Raw genomic sequence first — 27,435 nt, 5'->3', positions numbered from 1 at the left:
ATTCACTCCACTGGCTGCCGGTGCAAGCGTATTCATTTTAAAACTTTGATCATGGCCTTCAAATCATTGCACGGTATCGGTGCTGTATACTTAAGGAAAATAGTTTAATTCTATTTTCCTGCTAGATCGCTCCGCTCGGCCTCACAAGCTTTGGCCATTATTCCAATCATCAAACGTGCTCGCATTGGTGGACGCTCCTACAGATTGCTGGCCCCAAAACTCTGGAATAAACTCCCCATGTCTCTTAGAAAGCTAGACAATCTGCTGTCCTTCCGGAAAGAACTTAAGACCTGGCTCTTTGGCCTATAGTTCTCTATACTCCTTGGTCTCCCCTCTACAGATCTGTATAGCGCCGGGACACTCTGCCCGAGTAGCCGTGCATTCTATAAGACACCCATCTAACATAAAAGAAATATAACACGTGCAAACACAGACACTGACCGTTACGTCGTGGCAGGTATTGATACAGTGATAGGGTGAGAATTCTTTCACCCGGGAATTACCAATACCACAGGCATTGGTAATTCCCAGTAGCAAAATTCTGTTCAGTTATCACTTGGAGGGCTGGGCAAAGGGAATAATCTGGGAAGGCCATTATTGTAATTGCATGCTGAATTCATCCTTTTCTCCAGAAAAAAACGGTTTATTTTTCCCATTCAAATTTCATCAGGGTTTACCTTGCGAAATGTGAACTGGGGATGCTCACAGTGCGCGTGTTTTCTGGGCTGACGAATTGGAATTACCGTAATACGTTTAATAACTGCGACTGGCCCTTCCAGCACCAAGGAATATTTTAGTCTTTCCAGGCGCCCCATGCCTGTCCTTTCATCCACCAGCAATGTTGCCTGCATGATTCTGATAGTTAAGTCAAATATTTGCTTTGAACCCATCTAATGTTTAGTCCCGACCCTGGTAGGATGTAGAAACAGGTCCTCCAAAATGTTACATTGGGAGGCGGGAACTTTCCTACAAATGAACAAATCCCACCTTTCACGTGTGCTCGGCGTTCACGTATGCAGAAGCTTCCAGAAGAGCCGTGGTGCTTCCTACTGGGCGGGAGGCGGTAACAGCAGGTGTCCCCGACTTACACCACCGACGGGTCTCTTCCACGGACCAGGTACAGTCACCGTGCTCTGGGGTATTTTGTGGGGCGGCACGGTGAGGGTTTTGAGGCATACTCAATGATTAGGGACGTAGGAGAGCCTAGGCATGGAAATCCGGCCCCACCCCAGGGTGTGTAATGAAAAATAAGTATGGCGACCCCAACTAATCCCTCATGCACTGGACCCCGGTGCAGCTGCACTTGCTGCACTATTGGTACCTACGTCCGTGTCAATAGGATGGCGGCTGCGCCAGCGTCGCTTCTAGAAACGTCACCCGAAGCCCCTGTTTGCGACACTTTCCGTATGGAATAACTGCCAGAGCTGCCGACTTAGGAGCAGGGAACCAGGTTTGAGTCTCTGTATCGGCTCAACATCCTGTGAATCTGGGCACATAACGTAATCTCCGCCGTGCCTACCAAAAATGAATGTGCCCTTGGGCTGCGGGCAGTGTAACTAGTTTTCCTGTGAAGGGCTCCAATACCTTTGGGCAGGGCAGGTTCTAGTATTGGCGAGGCCCTGGGCTAAAAGGGAACGTGCGAGGCCCCCTCTAATTTAGATAAGTGGCCCCTTGCAAGAAGACCATTCACAGACACTGGGGGGGGCCCATTGTCCAGCATTTTGGCGCCCCCACAGTTTTAACTTTTACTCCACAAGCATTTCTCACACCTTCAGTCCGATAGGTGTGAGAATTGATTGTGGTCTAAAAGTTAAAACTGTGGGGGCGCCAAAATGCTGGACAATGGGCCCCCCACATTGTCTGTGAATGGTCTCCTTGCAATTGAGTGAGCGTCTCCGTCTCCCTCCCCTATGCCTCCGGACACCATCCATGAGAGGCCCAGGGAGGGTTGAGTTAGCGCTATATTACACTACAAAAGTGTCCTGTCCATCTCTCCCATGCTCGCAAGCAGACCCTGGCCCATCCCATCCCCGTACCTCTTGCAACCACCACTGCCCTGCACAGCACTCGCACTATTAAGTGCGCACAGCTCTAAAAAGCTCACCGCACTCTTCTTGAGATCGGTACCAGGGCACACTCGTGCAGACCCAGACCTTTCTTCCAATGGGCCCTGTCCGCATTTCTGCCTCCGGGTCAAAAACTCTGCCCACTACCACCACTACTACTAAACACATGTTTTAGTGACCGAGAATGCTTTTGTTTGTGATAGGGCGGAGGCGGATGGACAAGAAAGCCCTGCATCATTTGTGAAGGCTGCACTGTTTGGGATGCACAGTTTATGTACCTGTTGCGACTTTACTGCATATTTTGTGCTTGAGGGTGTTCTATCTGTCTGTGTACCCCCGTCGATCTGTGTACCACCCTATGTCATGGGGGAGCTGATATAGACAGGTTCTGTCTGTCTGCTGCTGCTTCCCTATCTGTCTGTGCTCCCCTTACAGCCAGCGCTTTCTCACTGCCCCTCAGAGTAAAATGATTTGGCATGTGTCAAGAGTCACAATTAGTATATCAGGCAAATATTTTCAATACATTGAATTAATTTTGGTAACATGGCATATACATGTTTGAAAGCAATTTTGTAATTTTTTTTCACATATTTACATAATCCTTGTGTTTTAAGTATTTCAATGTTGTCAAACAAGTTTTTTTTGTTTTTCATTTATAATATATAATTTTTTTATAAATATACTCACATATATGGGTTAATAGATTTATATGCATATATATATATATATATCTATCAAACAGGAAAATCTCTACTCCCCATCAGGAAAAGAGCATGCACAGGAGGACCATTTGGGTTCAGGCCTTTTTATTAAATAAGCCTCCTCCGACCCAGCATAGATACGCGTTTCAGCTGACGCAGCAGCCTTCTTCAGTCTTGTGTGTGCCATTGTGGTATCAACCTTTATACATAAGTAAAAACATAGACATAGAAAAGTTCATGACGTTTTAAAGTTCTCAAATTTTAAATAAAGAATGTAAATATTCTTAAGAACAGTGAATCAATGCTGAACATTTCATTAGTACTGTATGATAGAAGGTTGCTATTATCGGCAACTCTATAATGCATAGTGCATGCAAGATAGTTCAAAAATAAAGTGCATTGTGCACAGACCAAACCATTCTAATACAAATTGATAATCACTGATCCTGAACAGAAAATGCCTTCATGATATTCTACATCTAATAATGTCCATATGCTATTGTAAAAGAAACCCAATCACGCTGGTTATATGGTTGTAATTATAAAATCGTAGCGCTGCTCAAAATTAGAATTAAAATCCGTGGGAGACACACTGCATAGCATTGCCATTATACTGCATTAAAAGGCATTATTGGGGAAAGTCCGGTAAATCACGTCCGGCTCATGGTGATCAATGCTGAAATTGTGTTATATTGTATGTGGTCGAATGTTAAAACATGTTTAGATAATGACACTGACTAACAACACGCTGCATGTTAACTGAAGCATATAGACGCTAGAGTGCACGTATTTTTGAAGCACTTTCATTACCCAGTTCGAGCCTCGTAACAACAGTAATCCATAATGCGGGCCGGGACTACTCATCCCATAATGCCTCAGAATTGTCACATCACCAATCGGAGGCGTCGCCTGTGCCGATACGAAAGTCAATGTTTCTCCTGGCAAACATGGGCACGAAATCATTGCTGCGGCGTGTTGCTGAACGAGGTATGTTTTTCACTCTTTCACTTTGCCAATGTACATCTCTTGAATCAAAATAGCAATCACCAGCCCGGACTCCCCACGGGCTTCAAAATCGATTAAATCACAAACATCAATGGCCAGCTTTATTGAGTCTGTAATCGGAAAATCTCCACTCCCGCAGCTGCATGTTACCATAAAACCAAACACAAAGCAGGGTTGGGGAAGGCCAATATGCAAAAAATTATTTTAGCTCCATAGTCCTCACCGCATATCACAGTGCCCAGTCACCATGAGCCACACCGGTCTTCTGAGCAGGGTGTTAATAAATAGATTTATATGCATATATATATATATATATATATATATATATATATATATATATATATATATATATATCATATGATATAAAATGATATTAAAATACAGGCGTTCTAGCTTTTCCAGTCCCGTGTTGGTCTGTGTACCCATTTCGTCAGAGAGGAGTTAATACAGGCTATGTCAGACGGGAGCTTATACAGGCCTATTCTAGGTTGGTGGTGTGCGTTGACTAGGGTTTGGCTGGTGGTGATGGGGAGCAGGTAGTATTTCTGTTCCCCGTTGTTTTGTGTACCCCCTAAGTCAGACGGGAGCTTGTACAGGCCTATTCTAGGTTGGCAGCGTGCGTTGACTAGGGTTTGGCTGGTGGTGATGGGGAGCAGATAGTATTTATGCTCCCTGTGGTTTTGTCTACCCCCTAAGTCATAAGGGAGCTTATACAGTCCGATTCAGGGTTGGCAGTGTGCGTGGACTAGGGTTTAGCTGGCGGTGATGGGGAGCAGATAGTATTTCTGCTCCCCGTGGTTTTGTGTACCCCCTAAGTCGGACGGGAGCTTACACAGGCGATTCTAGGTTGGCAGTGTGCGTGGACTAGGGTCTGGTGGGTGATGATGGGGAGCAGATAGTATTTCTGCTCCCCGTGGTTTTGTGTACCCCCTATGTCAGAAGGGAGCTTATACAGGCCTATTCTAGGTTGGCAGTGTGCGTTGACTAGGATGATGGTGTTTGTGTACCCCCTTTGCAACTCCTTAAACATTCTGACATATAATTTCTGAAAGATCTTTTTTGTGTTGGACAACAGATAGTGTTACCCTAGCGTCTTTGTCATCATGTATGACATCTTTTTCAACTTCTTTCTTTATTTGAACTCCGCTATTTTTACAGTATCTTTCTACCCCATATAGCAATCTGTTCCACAGCGTCTGTTCGTTGTTCCCTTGTTGTTCTTTTGCTGACTTACCTGTTTGTGTACAACATCCGCAGTCCTTTTGTGCAGCCTTCTTTTGTGTATCTTCTTCTTTTATATCTGACCTTGATTCTTCCGTGCTTGATCCAGTGTCCTGAACATACCAGTACATCTGTAGACATGTATTTTACTCCTTTCCATTCCCTCTCTCCACCCTAATTGACAACATAATGGGGGGAGACAAAGTAAGGGGCTCTGGTCGTTACTGTGTCTTAAGCTTCCAACACAGTAGGTAGGACACTGATTAACAAACCCAGCCTCCACCACCCATGGTACTTCCTGCCCCTTGTTGCCACGTCCTCTGCTATGCCTTATCTATCAAATCTCTGCACTTGACCTGGTCCTCCTCCTGTGTATTCTCCTCATAGTCCAAACCCATACAATCCATCATTTCATCTGCCCTTGCCCACTCGGTGCGTGGTGGTACCGCCACCAGATATTGCACATTATACACCACCTTGGGCGTACCCGCCCCCAAAACGCCTCCACTTGCCATTGTACATGCAGACCGTGGACCACCCTTTTCATCCATTCTTGCATCCTCAGATGTAACCTCCAACCTCTGTTCTTCTCCTCCTACTTTCTCCTTGCAAATATTCAAATCCTCTTGGAAAGACCTTACCAACCCTTCAAGAGAAATAGTAAGAAGGCTGGAAACCACTTTATATGTGAGCTCTGTATGCCATCCTAATACCCAATCATCAAATTACATGCTTGCTACCGGTCTGTAATGCGCTTGAGTTGCACTGTCCATTCTTGTCTGGCTGTGTGCGTCACAACAATGAAAGGGACCATCTTCCTGCATATTTTAAATAAAGCACATGACATACATATTGCATAGTGACACTGTATTTATTTATTGTACTCATTTATTGAATGTTTTCTATATAATAATTTACACTCAAGTACAAACTTTGTTCCTTCATTAAAAAAATAAATATTAAATACATTTATAGTAAGCACCACAAACGCCGATATTACAGTAAAGAAATTGTAAAAATAGTTTGAATGTATCACACAATTATTTTTTGTGAGCATCTCAAACACTGATATTACAGTAAAGAAGTTTTTAAAATAGTTTCAATGTATCACAAAATATTCTATATGAGCACCACAAACGTCGACATTACAGTAAAGAAGTTGTAAAAATAGTTTCAGTATAGCTCAAAATATTGAACGTGAGGACCACAAACACTGATATAACAGCGAACAAGTTGTGAAAATAGTTTCAATGTGTCATAATAACTCATTTCACTTCACTGAGAACATGTTTCTATACTACGGACAGATCTTACAGATGGAAAATATCACTTATGCAGTAAGCATTTCTTCTTGGCATGTAGTGCTGTAGATTCACATGGTTTCCATAGTCCTGCCATCTTGTGTTGTGATGTTTGCAAGTTGTTTTTCTTTGAAGAAGTCTATCTCGTCACGTGGTAAGGTTTTCTCCTCCTTTCGATGAAATTGTGCATGGGAATCGACTATTGTTAGTGTATTTGGACGCAGATGGTGAGAATGGAGTTATTAAGAGTATAATATAGTTGAACCTATGTGTATATATATGTTAATGCAACTGGGAAACTTGTTTACTATATGGTGCAGGCCTTATGCATGGGCGAGTTGGGCCAAGCCAAGGGCAACACTATTGCGAGGGGCGCAGCAGGGAGCTACCTGACTTATTGTCATACAAACAGCATCTCACCCATCCCACTTGTTCTCAATGGGGTTCCGTTCTAGACTTTGTAATCATCACTTAATGTACCTCAGCGTGATTATTACCACCCCATCAACTTCCTGCCCTTCTCCCATCTTCCTCACACCTCCTGCTGTCACACCATATTTACCCTCCCACCCCCTCAACACACACCACATTTTCTTTCTGCCCAAGGTGCTGTTCCGGTCAATCCGATTTAGGGCAGGGCCTGAGCGTACACCTGGGAATCAATGTGTCTGAAATGTAGTAATTTATTCCGGACCTATATTTTATATCTAGAAAGCAAGTTGCCTAATTAGAAAAGCGTGTAAAGTTATTCAATGCTAGCAACCTCCCGTTACGTAGAACTTATAATCTCGACATGTTGAGGCCTTATAAGTTGAGCGTGAAAGGTAATCTATTCAAGGGTACCTATTTTTTTAAGTAATGGGACTTACTCATCCGTGGCAAAATTAAGTGACCGTTTGAACAGGGGAGTCACTCCTTGACCCCAAGGGAGTTTCTTCCGTCTTCCAGTCGAAATAGAATGTTGAAGTTCCAGGCTATATGGTGCAGAGCTTCGTCCAGGTGTAATCTAAAGTCCTAAGGACTGGGTCCCATACTTGTACTAAGATAGGTGGTTGGACATATTCTGGGGACTCACCGATGGGAGGGTCTTTAGAGAGGGATGGTCGCACCCCTTTCCCTTTGTTCAGTTTCATGCAAGATCGGGCTGAGTGCCCCTGCAACCGGTTTGAAGTGGGGTATGCACAGGGACACCATACAATAATAATAGTTAGGTGAATCTTTTAGACAGTCTACGTAATCCATGCTTCTGGACTTTACTGAAACCTTCAGGAAGCACATTACGGCTTACATTATCCAGAAGCTCTTGGTACTTGGTGGCATCCATTTCTATTTTCTGTAGAAGGGTGGAATTCTACCTCCGCCTCTATGACTGGTGGGGGGGGTAGCATTATAAAGTGTTTGACAGCAAACACTACATGTTTCCATGCAGCCAAACTAAAGTTAGCATGAACCGCAAGGTTATAATGCACTTCAGAGTATATGGTCTGGCTGCATCACAGAACAGCATCAGATAATAGATTCTGAAAGCTGCTAAGGGATCCTGTTCATGCATGGGCACCCTCTCACACAAATCCCAGCACTCAGCCTTCAGAATTGTTAAGGCCTGCCATAGGAGTGACTATATGTGTCAGTGTTAAAATGAAACCAGTGAAAGTTTGCTTGTTTTAAATTTAGTTTCACTTATTGATCTACAGACCTGAAAGAATATGCATTTAAACCCATGAAAAAACTTATGGCTGTATGGAAGAAACCAGTGAAAGGACGCTTGGAAGCAATAGTATCAAGCATAAAATTGTTTGATTCTTCTTTTTGTTCACTCAAAACGCACCAATGGATAGTTGATGAGGTTGGTTTCTATAACATCTAAACTCCATATAGTATGGCTAATGGCGTAAGATGTACATGATGGTTCCTCTAGTAAAGCTTGTGTATTTTCATATTTTTAGGTCTCGCTCTGCGATTGCAGGCCAAAGGCCTGCTGTCGCAAAGCGACTCTTGTAATCATTCCGGCTTTCAAGGACTAAATAGGAGAGGACAAGAGACTGGCACGCGCACGCAGCAGCCTGCCGGAATCGGATTAGGTCGCGCACGTCACCACACGCTCCGATTCCGGCAGGCTCTTCACAACACATGCACAACACACATATACCCCCCCGCTGCGCATACGCCACCCCGCCGAGCATACACCCCCCCTGCCACCCGCCGAGCATACACCCCCCAGCCCCCCCGCCGAGCATACACCCCCCCGCCCAAGCCTACACCCCCCGCCCAAGCATACACACACATACACAGAGAACCCCCCCTTACACACACATCCCCTACCTCGTCTCGGCGTCTTCGCGCTCCCTTGCCCCCGCTCCTCTGGTGTGCGCGCACCACTGGTTTTGATTCCCGCGTCGGCTCCTCTGTGGTGCGCGCGCACCACAGGTTTCTATTCCGGGTTGATTTAAACAGCCAATCAGGAGGCAGAACTCCTTTAAGACATGCTCCCTCTCTAGTCCGCTATCATTTTAACTGCACGGTGCGTCGTGCACCCCAGCAAAAACGGCAGCATGGGCCAATCACCGTTGTTCATGAACAAACCGTCTTTATTTATTCTTTATATATGGTGAGTCTTGATTACTTTTATGTTTGTTGCCGAATTAAATCATATCGAAATGAAAGAAGGCGGCTAGGTACCCGGTTTGCCGAATTTGCAACTTGGATTTTAATCTTAATTTTAGCCCTTGACCGAAACTCCGGAATTCTTGAATACTTCACTGCTCTCTACCAAGTGTATTGCGTTGTGAATCTATGTAATTTAAAACAAAATCTGAATTTTGTTAAATTCAAGTACCACTATCCTATTATGAATGTGAAACTGTCGGGATTCCAACATTTGTGTATCGCTCACTCGCACTTTCACACCATTTCCTAAGCTTGTCACTGCAGTACATAACTATAGACATGGCACAGCGTCAGTAAAGGGCAGTCTAGGCGTGGCCACTTTGTGATAAGAATATATAGGATAACCGGGTAAGCTATGTTGATATTAAAATCTTTTCCTTCCTGGTGTGGTTATCTTGCTGCTGGTGATTGTATTTCGGTGACCTGTTGTGTGTCAGTCAATGTGAATTTTGTTGCAAAATGTACGTAATATGGCCTCTGGACTCTACGCACTAATTCCACACTGAAACGGTGTGGCCCTGGCTTAATCCCTATCTTGGATGTCGTTATGTCCCAACACTGGGGCTTCTTTTTTCTGGCGCTGCACTCGTATGCCCTTAATCTCTGCTTCTACACCTAACTGTGTGACCCTGGGCAAATCACCATTCCATGTACTTTATATTCAAAAGAGGGACTACCCAGACCCTTGCTTATAGTCACTTTATTCAGTGGTAGGGACTTAACTAACTGGCTGTTTGGATTTATTGAAATAATTGGCAGGCAAGTATTACTTTCTGTATATGGTGATAGAGTGACTCGTGTCAGATTTCTTATGCAGAAAGCAGCTTCGGATCCATCTTATAGCCTGTGACGCTCCTTAATTGAATTTACATTAAATCTAGTTACGTGTAAGGCTCCCTCTTTTCAGTTGTGACTGTTTTTACAGATAAATACAGACAGAAAACCGTTTTGTTTCCTGTCTGTGTTCACTTTTAAATGTGAAATTAAAACGGAAATAGTGTTATTTTTTAGTAATTCTAAATGCTATCATTCATGACTGCTATGTCAATAGCTATGTAGACTGACAGGTAAGAAGGTTAAACCAGTAACAAGCATTTGCAATACAATAGGTCTCGCATTTGTGAGAGATTAAGCTATTGGCATTGTAAATGACAATACCTTTTATTTCTATTTTAAAAACCAACACCTGAATAAAAGCCATTGACATTTACAATGCCATTAGCTCAAACTCTCACAACTGCGAGACCTATTGCATTGCAAATGCTTGTTTTATAGGTAATCAATGCGTACCTTTCAAAAATATGTATGTCAAGACCAAATGTACGTATATTTTTATAAAAAAACACAGACCTAGCCTAAAATAATAATTCTCTATCAATGTGTGTAATGAAATCTTTTTATTTTAACCTTAGTGTTTAGCAATCTCTGCAACAGTGTCGTCCTGTACATTGCTGAGCAATTATCGTTCATCTGCTTTTCGGGTAAATATTCATATCTCTTATGTGACTTTTCACTGTTACTGGTTTTTAAGAATATTTAAATTTACTGATTCATTAAATTAATGTCGGAGTGTAAAATAGACTTAGGGCCATATGCATCAACACATTTTCCCATAGACACATAATGGGCAAAACCCTTTGATGCATCTGGCCCTTAGAGTAACGTTTTGAAGAGTTAAAAATTTAACATGTCTTCAAAGTGAATATTGTTGAGTTGGAATTTTGATAGAATCATTCTTTTCCGATTTGTCCTGTCTGTAAAGTGTTCTCAGAAAGCACCCACCCAGCCCCAATAAACTAAAGCTTGTCTAGGAGGTAGTTACACCTCCCTGTGACAGGAAACAGATTGTCCAGGCCTCCCCTGCCAGAGTGCTGTCCAACAGCAGGAGGTCAGACTCGTATCCGTGGCTGCAGCTTCTATTTTTTGATGGTAGGGCTCTTTTAAATTATTACTGGTTAGGTCAGTGTGTACATGTCTTCTCATGCTAGAAGGGTGGAATTCTACTCCCGGCGCCAGGACTTATTGGGGGGGGGCATACGAAAGTGTTTGACACCAAACATGACCATGTTTCCATGTAGCCATTCTAAAGTTAGCATAAAGTTTTCTGTTAAAACGTCTGAAGTTTTTTGGTTTCAGACACTGCCGAACTCCTTAACAGAATGTAAATGTAACAAGCATTGGCATAGCCAATAGGTCTCGCTTTTGGGACCTTACAAGTATTTAGTTATGCAGAACAATATCCTTGGTGCAACAATATCAACCGTTGCATGGCTAAACACTTATATGGTCCCAAAGGCGAGACCTATTGGCTATGCCAATGCTTGTTTTTTTGTTGTTGCAGATTTTGTTTAGTGCAAACTCGACCTGAAGGTGTTGGAACGCTTTACATGAGCACCGGTTACGTTACACATTTTTGCTGAACCATTTGTGCCATAGTGTGTATTTGTATAGTGCGAACTATGACAAGAGGTATCCAGAGTGCTTGTTTTCTATTGGAAAAAAATGTTACGTTATAATTTAATATCAAGCACAGAAATAGGTGTTGAGCAGTGCTAAATAGGAACCAAATACGTTTTTTAAAATATTACTTTTGACGTTCTGAAAAAAAAAAGTTAAGATAGAGGTGAGGCTTATTTATATTCTTCGAGAGAGTATATACCACATTGTGAATAAAGCAAACAATGTATTTGTTGTTTTGGCTTTCCCCACTCGGTATTTCCAATAGGGTGCATGTTTTGTGGTTTATATGGTGCATGTCTCTTGAGATGATCAGGAAGTTATGCATGCAAGACGACTGCTACAGTTTAATGGCTTTGTAGTCCACGCATCATCCCTCGTCTGCACAGGCCGGGCATACATTTAACAATTAGGTCTGATTATTACCTCATGAAATATGAATATGGCTTAAGAGTTGATATTTGCCAGAAATGCCTAGAATATACTGTGAATAAAACGATTTAAAATACCTGAAAGTTATACTAATTCTTCACGTGACAAAGATCTCAACTAGACATGTGTGCTTAATAGCTTCAGGAAATGGGATTTATTCCTTTGTCACTAGTTTGCACAAATGCATCCACATCTGAGACACTACCCAGTGAAAAGCAAGTTAAATACTTCTAATCAAGCCTTGCCCCTTTGCATTCGGGTAGCTGGAATCCACTAAACGATCTACAGATAGCTGCACAGCCAAGGCACTTACACGCCGTATCCAATACAAAACCTACATGCACAATTGACTTCAATCTTGTGGAATTTATGCCATGGTGCAACAAATTTAAATAAACGTCAAATTTCACAAATAATGCATCTCTTATGAAGGCTGTTTATATACTCTCTTGACATTGCTAAACATGCAGCAAAAGAAAAAGTGCTGAAAAATCATGAAAACAAAACCCACAGATCTGGCTAGCAAATTGGACAGACCAGAGAGACTATGAGCTTTGCTCTTTATGGTACAGGGGTAAGTCCCACTATCTCCCAACTTAAGACTGCTCGTTCTTGCAATCGCGTGTCTACAAAAACATAGCCTAAGATAGAAACATTGTCCAAGATTCAGTGCTTAATAACGGTCCTATGAAATGACTATGTCACACAGCAAACTAAGCTGCATACTTTATAATGTTCAGGCCACTGCTTCAAGCAACTAGTCTTCCTCCCAAAGCTCATTAAGAAGCCACCACCCTTCCAGTTTTTCTAACTCAACTATTAGTATGAGTTGTAATTGCATTTATAATTTTTGTTCTACCTCTGACAAAGTGCTGAAGCTCCAGGTTGCGAGTAGCAAAAAGAACAAAGCTTAGCGGTAGTTGGGTAGGACAGTAATTGTTATTTGGTTATAATTTCTGAGAGCACAAGAATAAGCATTCACTGCCATTTTTTTGAACAGAAGTAAATTAGAAGGGTATTGGGCTAAGTCATTAATGAGGAAACTGAGGGATGTGCTCATGGTAATTTGATGATTAGACAGAATGACAGGAGCTTGAAATATAGCTGTGGGAGAACCGGAGATCTGGAGGTAGTGGGAGGAGTGAGACAGGACAAGAATGCCCTTCAAAATTTGAATAGTGGTGAATCGACTGATTGGTAGTTTCCAAACAGAAACAATTTGGCAAGTCTGGATCTCTGGACAAGCTAGAACTCACAAGGCCACTCTGTAGGCATGAGGTGTGGGAGATTCACTTTCCCCCTCCACGGCCTCAGAATCAAGACATGCTAGTTCGGCCTTACTCACAGCAAGTTTGGCCTTTCTCTCTTTCTTGTGAGAAAATGGCAAGAAGTGGCCAGAGGAAGCTGATGATGTCTCTGTGATTGTCTGAGTTGCTGCAGCAAGTCACAGCCACAGAAGTATGCTGCATTCTCTCAGCAAATGTAAATGAAGTAGTACTTGTGTTCGAGGCATGTGGGCTGCTAAATTCATATCTATAGCATGGATCGCCGCCTAGTGTTGGGTCCGGATGATTGCACGTTGTTGTCCTGGAAGAGTCTTCGAAGTATCACGCGATAGGTGGCTCCTCCCCTGGACTACAGTGCGCATGGGCATCGACTCCATCCCCAGATTGTTTTTTTCCGCCATTGGGTTCGGATGTGATTTCGACGTCTCCTGTTCGGAATCGATATAAAAACACTCTTTCAAGGCCAAAAGGCCTTCGTTTATCCCGTCGGTATTGTTCGCGTTCGGTCTCGTTATACTCCGACTCGTCGAGTTGGATATCTGAGGAGTCGGGTGACTCTTCGGTCATCGAGGCCCTGTCGACGCAGCAAGACTTCGACGGCATGGAACGGAGTCCGTTCAAGCACTGCCCCGTGTGTGGCTCGAAGTACCCACACATCGACGTACACCCTGTGTGTAACAAGTGCCTGTCGCCGGACCACAACGAGGCCAACTGTATGGCCTGTTCGAAATTCAGGTCGAAGAAGACTATCAAGCTTCGGCGCGTGGCGCGCCTCGAGGCACAGCGGTCGGCCCCGGCGCCGGTCGACATCTTCGAAGACCCCAAAGCAGAAGAACAAGTACTTCACCTGCAAATTTCACCTTCATCGGCGGAGGTCCAGCCCGAATCCGAGGCAGACGTCGTAGGCCCAGACCTAGAAGAAAACGTCGATGAGGTAGGGGACTACGAAGAAGTATATGGGGCCGTGGAAGATAGCTTGGAGGATGAGCTATGCCCCGTTCGTACTCTCACAATGGCTCAGGTCACGGGATCGCCACGCGGCCTTACCCACGACCTTACACCTCGATCCACGGCCACGCCTTCCGGCTACGGACACCTCAGCGGAGCCGCCATTACAGAAATCGAAACCGAAACTCACAACATCGGTAACGACAAAAACAAAGATGGCCGACGCGCCAATGACACCGAAGACGTCTGCTCCGCTATCGACGCCGTCGTCTTCGGACACCTCGAAGCCTTGTAAGGCTATCGACCCGGCAAAGGTGTCGAAAGTGGTCAAGGAACCAAGCTCGAAGGAGGTCCTCGAGCGGGTGTCGAGCAAGGTGGTCGAGTCGAAGTCAAAGAAGACTGTCGAGCCTACAGCGGCCAAAGCTACCGATCCAAAGGGCAAAAGGGACGTCGAGACGAAGTCAGCGAGAGGCACCGAGCAGAAGTCTGGAGTCCCGAAGCAAAAAGCAAAGGCTGCCGATCGAAGAAGTCGGTGTCGACGCCTGCGGCCGTGGTCGGTGAAAGAAGCAAAGTGGTCGAGGAAACGTCTGCGCCTACGGCGGCCAAACAGACATCATCGACGCTCGGGTCTTCCCCTGGAGGTGGACCGAGGTCATCACTCGGGTCGACGAAACCATCCGCTTCGTTTACGAAGCAGGTCTCGGACTCCCTCAAGCCGATATGGGACAAGGCGTGGGCGTCGGAGCCGAAAACACCTTCAGCATCCCAACCGCTGGCCCCACCGAAAAAGACTTCGATGCCGATCCTCTACACTCTACCGCCTAAGGTGGCGCCGAAGGCCTTTGCACCACGCTTGGTGACCAAGGACTCCGCAGTTTCGACCTACGCTCACTCGAGCGCAAGTTTCGGTCCTCGACAACCTCTACTGGAGGAGCAGTCGGCGCATTTCATAGACGCCGACACAGGGAAACTCACACTATACAAGAGAAAAATTACATCACAGCCTCTGGAGTCGTTTGTAATTCCTCTCAAGCGGAAAAGACCAGCACCAGAGACTCCAATGCTGGTTGAACAAATTCCTCCACAACCTAGGAGAAGTGCAACACCTTAACCCACTTGCTCAGATGGAGATGAGGGTGAACAAGATGAGGAGTATAACTTTCCTGCAAACACAGACACTGATGAGCAGCAGGACTCCTGGATGGACACTGGTGATCAAGGGGACCAGCAGGTTGTCCATGACCCTCAGGTTTATGGTGTGAAAACGTTTCCCACCGAAGACTCTGCGGCATTTAATGCCTTAATTGAGAGGGCAGCTACAAATCATAAAGTGGAGATGCATGCTGACCCTGTGGAAGTTGACTTTTTATTCGACACTTTCTCTGCTGCAGAAAAAACTGTGAAAACTCTTCCTATGCGAAAGGGGGTCCTTAAGCATGCCACGGACATTTTCAAGGAACCCACCAGAGCGAGGGTTGTCAATCCCAGGATAGAGAAAAAATACAGACCGGCATCTGGCAACCCAGCCTACATCCGGGGCCAGTTGCCCTTAGACTCTTTGGTGTTCTCTAATGCCCGCAAGAGGGCGAACTCTCAAACAACGGATGAAGCTCCGCCCCCGGACAAAGAGTCCAAAGTGCTGGAGGCATCGGGGAAAAGGGTGGCAGCTCAGGCAGCAAACATCTGGCGCATATCAAACACACAGGCTCTGCTGGCCAGATACGATAGGGCGCACTATGACACCCTAGAGCAACTGCTACAACACCTTCCAAGACCAGTTTAAGGAGGGAGCTGAGATGCTTATACAGGAGGGCAAGCTCATCTCCAACGCTGCGATAAAATGTGCGCTCGACGTTGCGGACACGGCAGCGAGGGCGATAAACACTAGTGTTATGCTGAGGCGTCAAGCATGGCTCCGCATATCAGGGTTCAAGCCGGAGATCCAGACAACTATCCTTAACCAGCCTGTTAATCCAGACCAGTTATTTGGCCCAGAGGTGGACACCACTCTCGAAAAAATCAAAAAAGATACTGAGACGGCCAAATCCATGGGTGCTCTCCAGTCTCAGCAATTCAGAGGGAACACTTCGTCGCTCAGGCAATCGAGGTGTTACCAGAGGACACTTGGCACAGCAAACGCCATTCAACAAGGGTGGGGCACAATCCTCGTACCCCAAGCAGGGTAGAGAAGGTTACCGGGGAAACAGCGCCAAAGGCAGAGGAAGAGGCAACAACAGCTCCCGTTCCTCTGCCTCCAACAAACAGTGACTTCCTGTCACTGCCCCCCGACCATCCAACACCTGTCGGGGGGAGACTCCAACAGTTCCTCCCTGTCTGGCAGTCCATCACCACAGATAGGTGGGTACGGAAACTTATCCAGTTCGGCTATTGTTTGGAGTTAACATCCACTCCACCCAACATTCCCCCAAAACAACGTCCTATGTCAGCCGAGCACTTGCACTTATTGCAGCAGGAAGTTCTTGTGATGCTGCAAAAAGGCGCTATAGAGCTCGTGCCGGTGGAGGAAGAAGGCACAGGGGTGTATTCCCTGTACTTCTTAATCCCAAAGAAGGACGGCTCACTCAGACCGATTCTGGACCTCAGGCCTCTGAACCAGTACATTCTTTTCCACATGTTAACACTGCAGCAGGTTCTTCCATTAATAAACCAGGGAGACTTCCTCGCAACCTTGGACCTCAAGGATGCTTATTTCCACATACCACTCCATCCTTCACACAGAAAGTATCTCAGGTTCACCATACAAAACCGGCATTACCAGTTCAAGGTTCTCACCTTCGGCGTGACCACTGCCCCCAGAGTGTTCACCAAATGTCTGGCGACGGTAGCGGCGCACCTCAGGAGACAAAACATACATGTCTACCCTTACCTAGACGACTGGCTCGTTCAAGCCAAGTCGGAACAACAGTGCGCCGCAGACATGTCTCACACCATTCACCTTCTTCACGGTGTGGGGTTTTTATTGAACTATCCAAAGTCGCACATCCTGCCAGCCCATGTACGGCAGTATTTGGGCGCGACAATAAATACTCTGACTGCCACAGCTCAGCCCAACCAAGCACGGATCGACAACATCCAGTCGCTAATCCAAAGGTTCAGACCGCAACACTCCCTCCCAGCGAGAGTGTTCATGCAGTTGATAGGCATGATGGCCTCCTGCATCTTCATAGTCCCGCACGCCAGGTTGCATATGCGTCCGCTCCAGGAATGCCTGGCACGTCAGTGGACTCAGGCTCATGGCCAGTTGAAAGACCTAGTGTTGGTAACCGGTCGGGCATACAGCTCTCTGCATTGGTGGACTCCACACAACCTTTGCAAGGGCCGACCGTTCCAGGAGCATGTGCCACAAATTGTCATGACGACGGACACATCTCTCCAGGGATGGGGGGCTCATGTGCTCCACTACACAGTGCAGGGACTATGAACAATGCAACAGAAGAGGATGCACATCAACTACCTAGAACTGATGGCAATCTTCATGGCACTCAAGTCCTTCAAAGTACATCTGTGCAACAAGGTCGTGTTGATCCGGACGGACAACATGACGGCCATGTACTACATACAAAAGCAGGGAGGTACACACTCTCCACAGCTGTCTCATCTGGCTCCGGGCATGTGGAAGTGGGCCATTCAGAGGAACATCTTCCTCATGGCGGAACACCTCCCGGGCAAGGACAATCAGATGGCGGATCTGCTCAGCAGGTACAGCCACCAGATGCACGAGTGGGAGATACATCCATCAGTACTCCGCCCGTACTTCCAGCAGTGGGGTCATCCAGAGATAGACCTGTTTGCCACAAGGGAAAACGCAAAATGCCAAAGCTTTGCCGCCAGGTTCCCTCACCCACAGTCGCAGGGCAATGCGATATGGATGAACTGGTCAGGCAGATTTGCGTACGCTTTTCCCCCAGCACCTCTCATACCGCTGGTGGCACGAAAGCTAAAGCAACACTCGATGACACTCATCCTGGTTGCTCCAACGTGGGCACGCCAACCATGGTACACCACGTTTCTAGAACTCTCCGTGGTACCGCATCAAAGGCTGCGCCTCACACCCAGGCTCTTGACGCAGAACCATGGCGACATTCAGCATCCGGATCCGCAACAGCTCAATCTGGCGATCTGGCTCCTGAGGTCTTAGAGTTTGGCTACCTTAATTTGCCTCCTGAATGCATGGACATCATCCGGGAGGCAAGAAAGCCCACTACCAGAGCTTGCTATGCAGCAAAATGGAAGCGGTTTGTCATTTACTGTACAGAACACAATATCAACCCGCTAGATGCATCCATTCCTAACATCATCTGCTATTTGTTACATCTTTACAAATGCAATCTAGCATATGCTTCCATTCGGATACACTTATCCGCCATAGCAGCTTATCTTCAAACCAGGCAGCATCTCTGTTTTCAGGGTGCCTGCCATTAAAGCCTTCCTAGAAGGGCTGAAACGGGTCATCCCTCCCAGGACCCCACCAGCTCCTGTGTGGAATCTCAATGTGGTCCTCACCAGGTTGATGGGTCCACCTTTTGAGCCTCTACATTCATGTGAGATTCAATTCCTCACATGGAAAGTGGCTTTTCTCATTGCCATCACGTCTCTAAGACGTGTTAGTGAGCTACAAGCGCTCACAATCCAAGAGCCATTTATACAAATTCATTCCAACAGGGTGGTGCTCCGCACTAACCCCAAGTTTCTTCCCAAGGTGGTGTCCCAGTTTCATGTCAATCAAACCATTGAACTGCCCGCATTCTTTCCAAACCCAGAAACAGTAGCAGAAAGAATGCTCCATACGCTAGACGTCAAAAGGGCATTGATGTACTATATTGACAGAACACAACCTTTTAGAAAGACACAGCAACTCTTTGTTGCCTTCTCAGCCCAGCACAAAGGCAACCCCATTTCCAAAGCAGGAATAGCCAGATGGATCGTTAAGTGTATTCAGATTTGCTATCAGAAAGCTAAGCGCACTTTAACGGTCCCCCCCGAGCCCACTCCACCTGCAAGTTGGGGGCCTCCATGGCATTCCTAGGTAACATTCCTTTGGAAGACATCTGTAGAGCAGCCACATGGTCTACACCACATACGTTTACCAAACATTACTGTGTGGATGTGCATGCCAAACAGCAGGCAGCTGTAGGACAGGCTGTTCTTAAAACACTTTTTCAGACTTCTGCAGGTGGCACGGGCGGCCGCCGTTAATGGAGGGACTGCTATGTATTCTATGCTATAGATATGAATTTAGCAGCCCACATGCCTCGAACTGAATATGCTACTTACCAGTATGCATCTGTTCTTGGCATGTAGGGCTGCTAACATTCATATCGCCCACCCTCCTCCCCGGCGCCCGTAGCGGCTGCAGACCTTTCTTGCATTCAATCATTAGCATGGACATCACTTACACTATAACACTCCATCTTTGCCACAATGGCTAAAAACAATCTGGGGATGGAGTCGATGCCCATGCGCACTGTAGTCCAGGGGAGGAGCCACCTATCTCGTGATACTTCGAAGACTCTTCCAGGACAACAACGTGCAATCATCCGGACCCAACACTAGGCAGCGATCTATGCTATAGATATGAATGTTAGCAGCCCTACATGCCAAGAACAGATGCATACTGGTAAGTAGCATATTCAATAGCGCCCGAATCAACCCTCGAAGGGGTATCTCAGGCACTTGTACGCATACCGCTGTGGAACCCTTCCTGGCTTTTCCCTGTGAAGTGCCCACTCCTGAGCACCCCAAGGTGAAGCCAGGCATCCTAGCGTTGTTGGGGCCGTTGTGGAGATTAGACAAGCTATTGCCTAGAGTTGCAGAGTGGGACCCATGATTAGAATAGGCACCGAGGCGAGAATTATCAGGTCAGAGGAAATTGAGCCCAAGACCTGCCGAGGCGGGAATTGAACCCTGGTCCCAGGCTAGACTTCTGCATCAGGGTCTGCCGCTCTAACCATTGAGCCACACTTCTCCACTCCACTCCAACCATCTCCAACTCTGTTACAGTACAGTATAGTAGGTGTTGAGAGATAGTAAATCAAATGTTAAGGAAGGCTGAAGGAGACGTGAATAGGCAATTGTGCTCTGAAAGGAAGAACTTTATTGCTGGATTTGTTAGTTGAAGTTAAACTATGTCTAAATCACAAGTAGGAAACACAACTTAAAATTGTAATTCCTCAGTGTCCTTACTGTGGGATTTACCCTTTCACTGAGGATCTTGCTATGAGTTTATGGCATATGCATGTTTGAAAGTAATTTTTTAAATTTCTTTTCCACATATTTGCATAATCCTTGTATGTTAAGTATTTAAATGTTGTCAAAACAAGTTTTATTGGTTTTCAATTTATAATGTATAATATTATTATAAATATACTCACATATACGTGTTAATAAGATTTATATGCATATATATATATATATATATATATATATATATATCATATGATGTTAAAATACAGGTGTTCTAGCTTTTTCCAGTCCCGTGTTGGTCTGTGTACCCATTTCGTCAGAGAGGAGTTAATACAGGCTATGTCAGACGGGAGCTTATACAGGCCTATTCTAGGTTGGTGGTGTGCGTTGACTAGGGTTTGGCTGGTGGTGACGGGGAGCAGATAGTATTTCTGCTCCCCGTTTTTTTGTGTACCCCCTATGTCAGACGGGAGCTTGTACAGGCCTATTCTAGGTTGACAGCGGGGAGCAGATAGTATTTCTGCTCCCCGCTGTTTTGTGTACCCCCTATGTAAGAAGGGAGCTTATACAGGGCGATTCTAGCTTAGCAGTTTGCCTGGACTAGGGTTTGGCTGGCGGTGATGGGGAGCCGATAGTATTTCTGCTACCCGTGGTTTTGTGTACCCCCTAAGTCAGACGGGAGCTTACACAGGCGATTCTAGGTTGGCAGTGTGCGTGGACTAGGGTCTGGCGGGTGGTGATGGAGAGCAGATAGTGTTTTTGCTCCCCCTGGTTTTGTGTACCCCCTATGTCAGAAGGGAGCTTATACAGGCCTATTCTAGGTTGGCAGTGAGCGTTGACTAGGATGATGGTATTTGTGTAACCCCTTTTACAAATCCTTAAACATTCTGACATATAATTTCTGAAAGATCTTTTTAGGGCTCGCTGGTACTGCATCCGAAGGATGCGTCCAGCTGGAGCCTTTTAGTTGCCTGTCTAGGGGGAATGAGGGACAAAAGGGTGTTACGAGCGTTTCTACCAGATTGGTGTGCGCGAACGCGCACGTTTCGTCCCGCGCCGTGCACATGCGCGTGCATATACACAGACAGACACTCGCTCACACACACCCCCTCCCCCCCCCCACAGTCTCACACACACACACACACACACACACACACAGACTTCAAGACACATACACACACGCACGCTCACACACATACACAGCCCCCCGCCGCCGCACGCGCGCACACACATGCCCCCCGCAGCTCAGCAACAAGGCGAAGCCCCACTCACCGGCTTCCTTGGTGTGGTGGCTCTCCTCTCATCTGCAGCTGCAGGGCCCGGCAGCAGGACTCTTCTTCCCTCCTTCGGCACCGGGGCGCAGGGTAGGCTCCTGCCTGCTCCGGTGCTCGAAGTCCGGATCCACGTCCAGTGAGAAGGTAAGTTCCGAGCGGTCCCGGCGCAGGCAGAACACCGTCAGCAGCATACCGCAGCGAACAGTAAATCAACTAGGGGAATCGGAGAATACCGTAGTCCGGTCTGGGAGAAAAGGGACACAGACGGGAAACCTCACGGATGGACAGTGATGGTAGCTGCCTACAGCACTCCTCCCCTTGCCGGTTTTATCAGTCGGCAGTGTGTCTTTTCTCTGCCAGGCGGGGAGGAGGGGGCAACCGGTGTTTTTGGCCAGCGCAGGTTACCGACCTATTGAGAAAGCGAAACGGTGCAGGAGATCCGTCCACATAGCCAACGTCACAGATACAGGAAACGATAGGTTGCGCAAGCGCGTCCCGGTCAGCGGAAGCCGCTGTTCTCGTGTGACTGGGTGCGGCCATGTTATAATTTTGAATACGACATAAATCGGACTTGGGGACGGTGACACTGGCGACTTTACACATAACAGCGACTTTAGTACAATGAAAATATTGACAGGTACAATACAAAACACGGGAAATCTAATATATTACGACTGTCCAAAAAATAAAATTATGTTTGAAACCATTACAAACTACAGGAACGATGTATTTTAATTATGATTGATGGCTAGCCTGGCCGATCTCAGGAGGAACAAAAGGGCGCCTCAGCTTGTTCTCTTTGGTTGTTTGCTTATTTCAAATGCATTCAATACATGAAAGACCGAGGACTCTGTAAGTCAGGATTGAGGGGCCCTGCTAGAGCTGTGGGGGTCCCGCTGCTCGAACAGCAGAACAGAGGGCGCCGCAAGTCTGGACTAAGGAGCATTGGGGCAGCTTGTCTTTTAAGAAACAGCTTACATGCATTTTAAATTCTAATTCTCGAAGCATCCGTTTTATTTTTAAACTCGGAATAATTCAGTTCCATTATTTGTATAGACTGCCAGTAATTTCCCTGACTTACCCAGGGCCATCATTTCCTGTAAATCAGACCGGGCACTTAGAGGAAGTAGCGAAGCCGGGCGGGCGGGGCGGGGCCGGGCTGTGTTGGGTCCAGGGAGCGCTGGGTCCCGGTCAGTCAGCGATCGCAGGAAGTGCAGGGTCCCTGTCGGACGGGTGACAGGCTGTGCTGGGTCCCTGTCGGACAGGCTGTCCGCGGTCAGTGCTGTCCGGGTGCAGGCTGTGCTGGGTCAAGGCAGTGCAGAGAACAAGCTGAGCCCCTGCCTGCCCAGTGCTCTGCTCCTGTGCCTCTGGGTCTGTCCTGCGTGGGCTCTGACCCTGCTTGGCGCCTGCGCCCCGGGCCGCTCCGGTGGGGGCCCTGCCCTCTCCTGTGCGGGGCTGCCCTGCATTTCATGCTCGCGATTGTCATGTCTTCGTAACTCGTGGATATATTTCGGGGGCCCTGATCGTGGCCCTGTCCTTGGGGCCTGACCTGCTTCTCATGTTTGTGGAGTGGATTGCTGCCATGGTGAAGGATCCTTGCCAGCTTAGCAGTAGTGCTTCTCCGCCGTGCCCAGGTCATCGTGCCAGGGCACGGGGGCTCCCACTAGGTCCAAGATACGTTTCTGGCTCAAGTTCTCATCTCTAGATAAGGTGTGTGCCCCTGCTCTGTGTGCCCCTGCCCCCGTGTACCCCTGACCCCGTATGACCCTGCCCCCATATGACTCTGTGTGCCCCTGACCTCTTGTGCACCCCCCTTCCTGCCACTGGGTACAAAGCCAGTGTCTGTTCAAGGGGTGAATGGAGCGTGATCTCCGTGCCCATCCACCTCTGGGGCTCTCTGGTAGTGAGAAGAGGTGACGGTGCCACCTGTCAGTGAAAGCCACTCGTTGGGGCCCTCTCCTCGGCACCGTGCCCCCCTGTCGCTGCTCCCGTGGCTAGAACACAGTATACAATACAATATCTGCACGCTGGTGAAGCGCCGACCGTGTGTAAACATAATTGCATTGCCTTTTGTGTAGCGCTTCCCTGCCCTCTACTTGGCCCAAAGCGCTGTCTTCGTTGCGCAATTATTAGCTGTCTCCCATGAATTATGTATCTAGCACTTCAGTGCCCTGACAAAGTCATGCAGCGCTGCTATTGGCATCGGGCGCATGGTGAGTCTTGTGTGTGTGTTTACAAATGTCTGTGTGCAGGTGTGAATGTATGTGAGAGACTGTTTACAGGCGTGCGCGTATTTATAAGTGTGTGTGTGAAGTTATGCATTCAGTGCATTTGGTACAACCTTTAAATAATATAAAAATAATATTAAAATATTTTTTTATTTTATAGATTTTCTTGTTTTAGTTTTGCGGCACCTCGCTGTTTTTTTGCAGTGTCTGGTAGTTTATGATGCCCTCGCCATAAAGCTCGATACAGGAATGCAGAGCAAATGGTCTGCCACTGGCTGTCTGTAAACAGTAACAGTAAGAGACTTATTCAGCTGACCCATGAACTAACCGGGCTGCAATGCAATGCAATGCAATGCAGCCTTCAACATTCTGTGTCTGAGTATCTTTACAGGCTACTTGAACGGCCAGTATAGGGTGGTATACTAAACGTTAGTGCTATAGATTAAGTATGTACCCTTTGCCTCTGACTTTTTAACAGTACACGGATATCGTCCTCTGTGGACTGCCTTTCGCACAGAACACTAAGCACACGCATGTTCATTTCCTCCTTTAAATGTGAACTGATACCACAGTGGGCCGTAATTTTATTTCCTGCCATTCCCTGTGATTCTTTAATGCGACATGTGAAGAAGTGGGTAGGTAGTTTATGACACAAAATTTGACGCCAGACTGGGAAAGTGAATTAAGGTCTCATTTAAAAAAAAAAATCAACGTCTTGTTTTGGATGACATTACCCCCAAGACAGGAAAACAGAGCAATGTCTCATAAAAATCACAGTGACTAAAAACTAATATGAACGTCGCTCCCCATTCGTAACAGTGTATATGTTGGAAAGCACGCAACTCTCACCAACAGATTCTTTAAAGTTAGGGGAAATGAAGTATTCACCACAAAGCATCGATTGGCAATCATGGTATGTTCTGCAACAGAAAACACACTTGGCAAAACATCATATGAATCCATTGCTATAAGGAGTAGCAGTAGTTGATAGCGTCTTATCCCACGTGCATAGACTGTATTTCCTATAACACATTTGCCCCACTATCACATACTAACATTATAAATAACGTTGTTTATATTTATTGCTTTTAAAACAAAAAAGATAAAAAACAATGCCATTTACAATACCAACAACTTTAAACTTTGCTACTGCGAGACTTATTGCATTGCAAATGCTTGTTTGTGTTGGACAACAGTTAGTGTCACCCTAACGTCTTTGTCATCATGTATGACATCTTTTTCAACTTCTTTCTTTATTTGAAATCCGCTATTTTTACAGTATCTTTCTTCCCCATATCGCAATCTGTTCCACAGCGTCCGTTCGTTCCAGTGTTCTTAGCCTTGTTCCCTTGTTGTTCTTTTGCTGACTTACCTGTTTGTGTACAACATCCGCCGTCCTTTTTGTGCAGCCTTCTTTTGTGTATCTTCTTCTTTTATATCTGACATTGGTTCTTCCGTGCTTGATCCAGTGTCCTGAACATACCAGTACACCTGTAGACATGTATTTTACTCATTTCCATTTCCTCCCTCCACCCTAATTGATAACATAATGGAGGGAGACAAAGTAAGGGGCTCTGGTCGTTACTGTGTCTTAAGCTTGCCACACAGTAGATAGGACACTGATTAACAAACCCAACCTCCACCACCCATGGACCTTCCTGCCCCTTGCTGTCACGTCCTCTGCTATGCCTTATCTATCAAATCTCTGCACTTGACCTGGTTCTCCTCCTGTGTATTCTCCTCATAGTCCAAGCCCATACAATCCATCATTTCAGCTGCCCTTGCCCACTCGGTGCGTGGTAGTACCGCCACCAGATATTGCACATTATACACCACCTTGGGCGTACCCGCCCCCAAAACGCCTCCACTGGCCATTGTACATGCAGACCTTGGACCACCCTTTTCATCTATTCTTGCAACCTCCAACCTCTGTTCTTCTCCTCCTACTTTATCCTTTCAAATATTCAAATCCTCTTGGAAAGATCTTACCAACCCTTCAAGAGAAATAGTAAGAAGGCTGGGAAACCACTTTATATGGGAGCTCTGTATGCCACCCTAATACCCAATCATCAAATTACATGCTTGCTACCGGTCTGAAATGCGCTTGAGTTGCACTGTCCATTCTTGTCTGGTTGTGTGTGTCATGACAATAAAAGGGACCATCTTCCTGCATATGTTAAATAAAGCACATGACACAATGCATAGTGACACTCTATATTTTATTGTATTTATTTATTGAATGTTTTCTATATAATTTCCACTCAAGTACAAACTTTGTTCCTTCATTTAAAAAATAAATATTAAATACATATTATTGTAGGCACCACAAACGCCGATATTACAGTAAAGAAGTTGTAAAAGTAGTTTGAATGTATCACACAATTATTTTTTGTGAGCATCTCAAACACTGATATTACAGTAAAGAAGTTTTTAAAATAGTTTCAATGTATCACAAAATATTTTATGTGAGCACCACAAACGTTGATATTACAGTAAAGAAGTTGTAAAAATAGTTTCAGTGTAGCTCAAAATATTGAACGTGAGGACCACAAACACGGATATAACAGCGAACAATTTGTGAAAATAGTTTCAATGTATCATAATAACTCATTTCACTTCACTGAGAACATGTTTCTATACTACTGACAGATCTTACAGATGGAAAATGTCACTTACACAGTAAGCATTTCTTCTTGGCATGTAGTGCTGTAGTTTCACATGGTTTCCATAGTCCTGCCCTCTTGTGTTGTGTTGGGATGTTTGCAAGTTGTTTTTCTTTGAAGAAGTCTATCTTGTCACGTGGTAAGGTTGTCTCCTTTCGATGCTATTGTGGATGGGAATCGACACTATTGTTAGTATATTTGGACGCAGATGGTGAGATTGGAGTTATTAAGAGTATAATATAGTTGCACCTTTGTGTATATATATATGTTAGTTAATGCAACTGGGAAAATTGCTTACTATATAGTGCAGGCCTTGTGCAAGGGCGAGTTGGGCCAAGCCAAGGGCAACAATATTGCGAGGTGCGCAGCAGGGAGCTGCCTGACTTAATGTCATACAAACAGCATCTCACCCATCCCACTTGTTCTCAATGGGGTTCCGTTATAGACTTTGTAATCATGTCCCTCAGCGTAATTGTTACCACCCCATCAACTTCCTGCCCTCCTCCCATCTTCCTCACACCTCCTGCTGTCACACCTAATTCCCCTCCCTCCCCCTCAACAAACACCACATTTTCTTTCTGCCCAAGGTGCTGTTCCGGTCAATCCGATTTAGGGCAGGCCCTGAGCGCTTACACCTGGGAATCAATGTGTCTGAAATGTAGTAATTTTTTCCTGGCCTATATTTTATATCTAGAAAGCAAGTTGCCTAATTAGAAAAGCGTGTAAAGTTATTCAATACTAGCAATCTCCCGTTACGTAGAACTTATATTTTCGACATGTTGAGGCGTCGAGCATGAAAGGTAATCTATTCAAGGGTACCTATTTTTTAAGTAATGGGACATACTCATCCGCGGCAAAATTAAGTGACCGTTTGAACAGGGGAGTCACTCCTTGACCCCAAGGGAGATTCTTCCGTCTTCTAGTCGAAATAGAATGTCGAAGTTCCAGGATATATGGTGCAGAGCTTCGTCCAGGTGTAATC

The 27,435-nt window shown here is 45.9% G+C and overlaps 1 protein-coding gene and 1 pseudogene across 1 annotated transcript in view; one reads left to right on the top strand and one right to left on the bottom strand.

The window, feature by feature from the left end:
• The window catches only part of LOC144752023 (uncharacterized), a 351,397-nt gene that overhangs the window by 6,701 nt on the left and 317,261 nt on the right, over positions 1-27,435 (top strand). Inside the window, exon 2 of the transcript XR_013593998.1 lies at positions 10,374-10,442. The gene's annotated coding sequence lies outside the window, so the exon portion shown is untranslated. The remainder of the gene's footprint in view (positions 1-10,373; positions 10,443-27,435) is intronic.
• Positions 1-27,435, bottom strand: part of LOC144752158 (uncharacterized) — a 56,691-nt pseudogene that overhangs the window by 26,167 nt on the left and 3,089 nt on the right.

This window comes from Lissotriton helveticus, chromosome 4_2, assembly GCF_964261635.1.
Source record: "Lissotriton helveticus chromosome 4_2, aLisHel1.1, whole genome shotgun sequence".
NCBI classification, from domain to species: Eukaryota; Metazoa; Chordata; class Amphibia; order Caudata; family Salamandridae; genus Lissotriton; species Lissotriton helveticus.
This window is presented reverse-complemented; position numbering and strand designations above follow the sequence as displayed.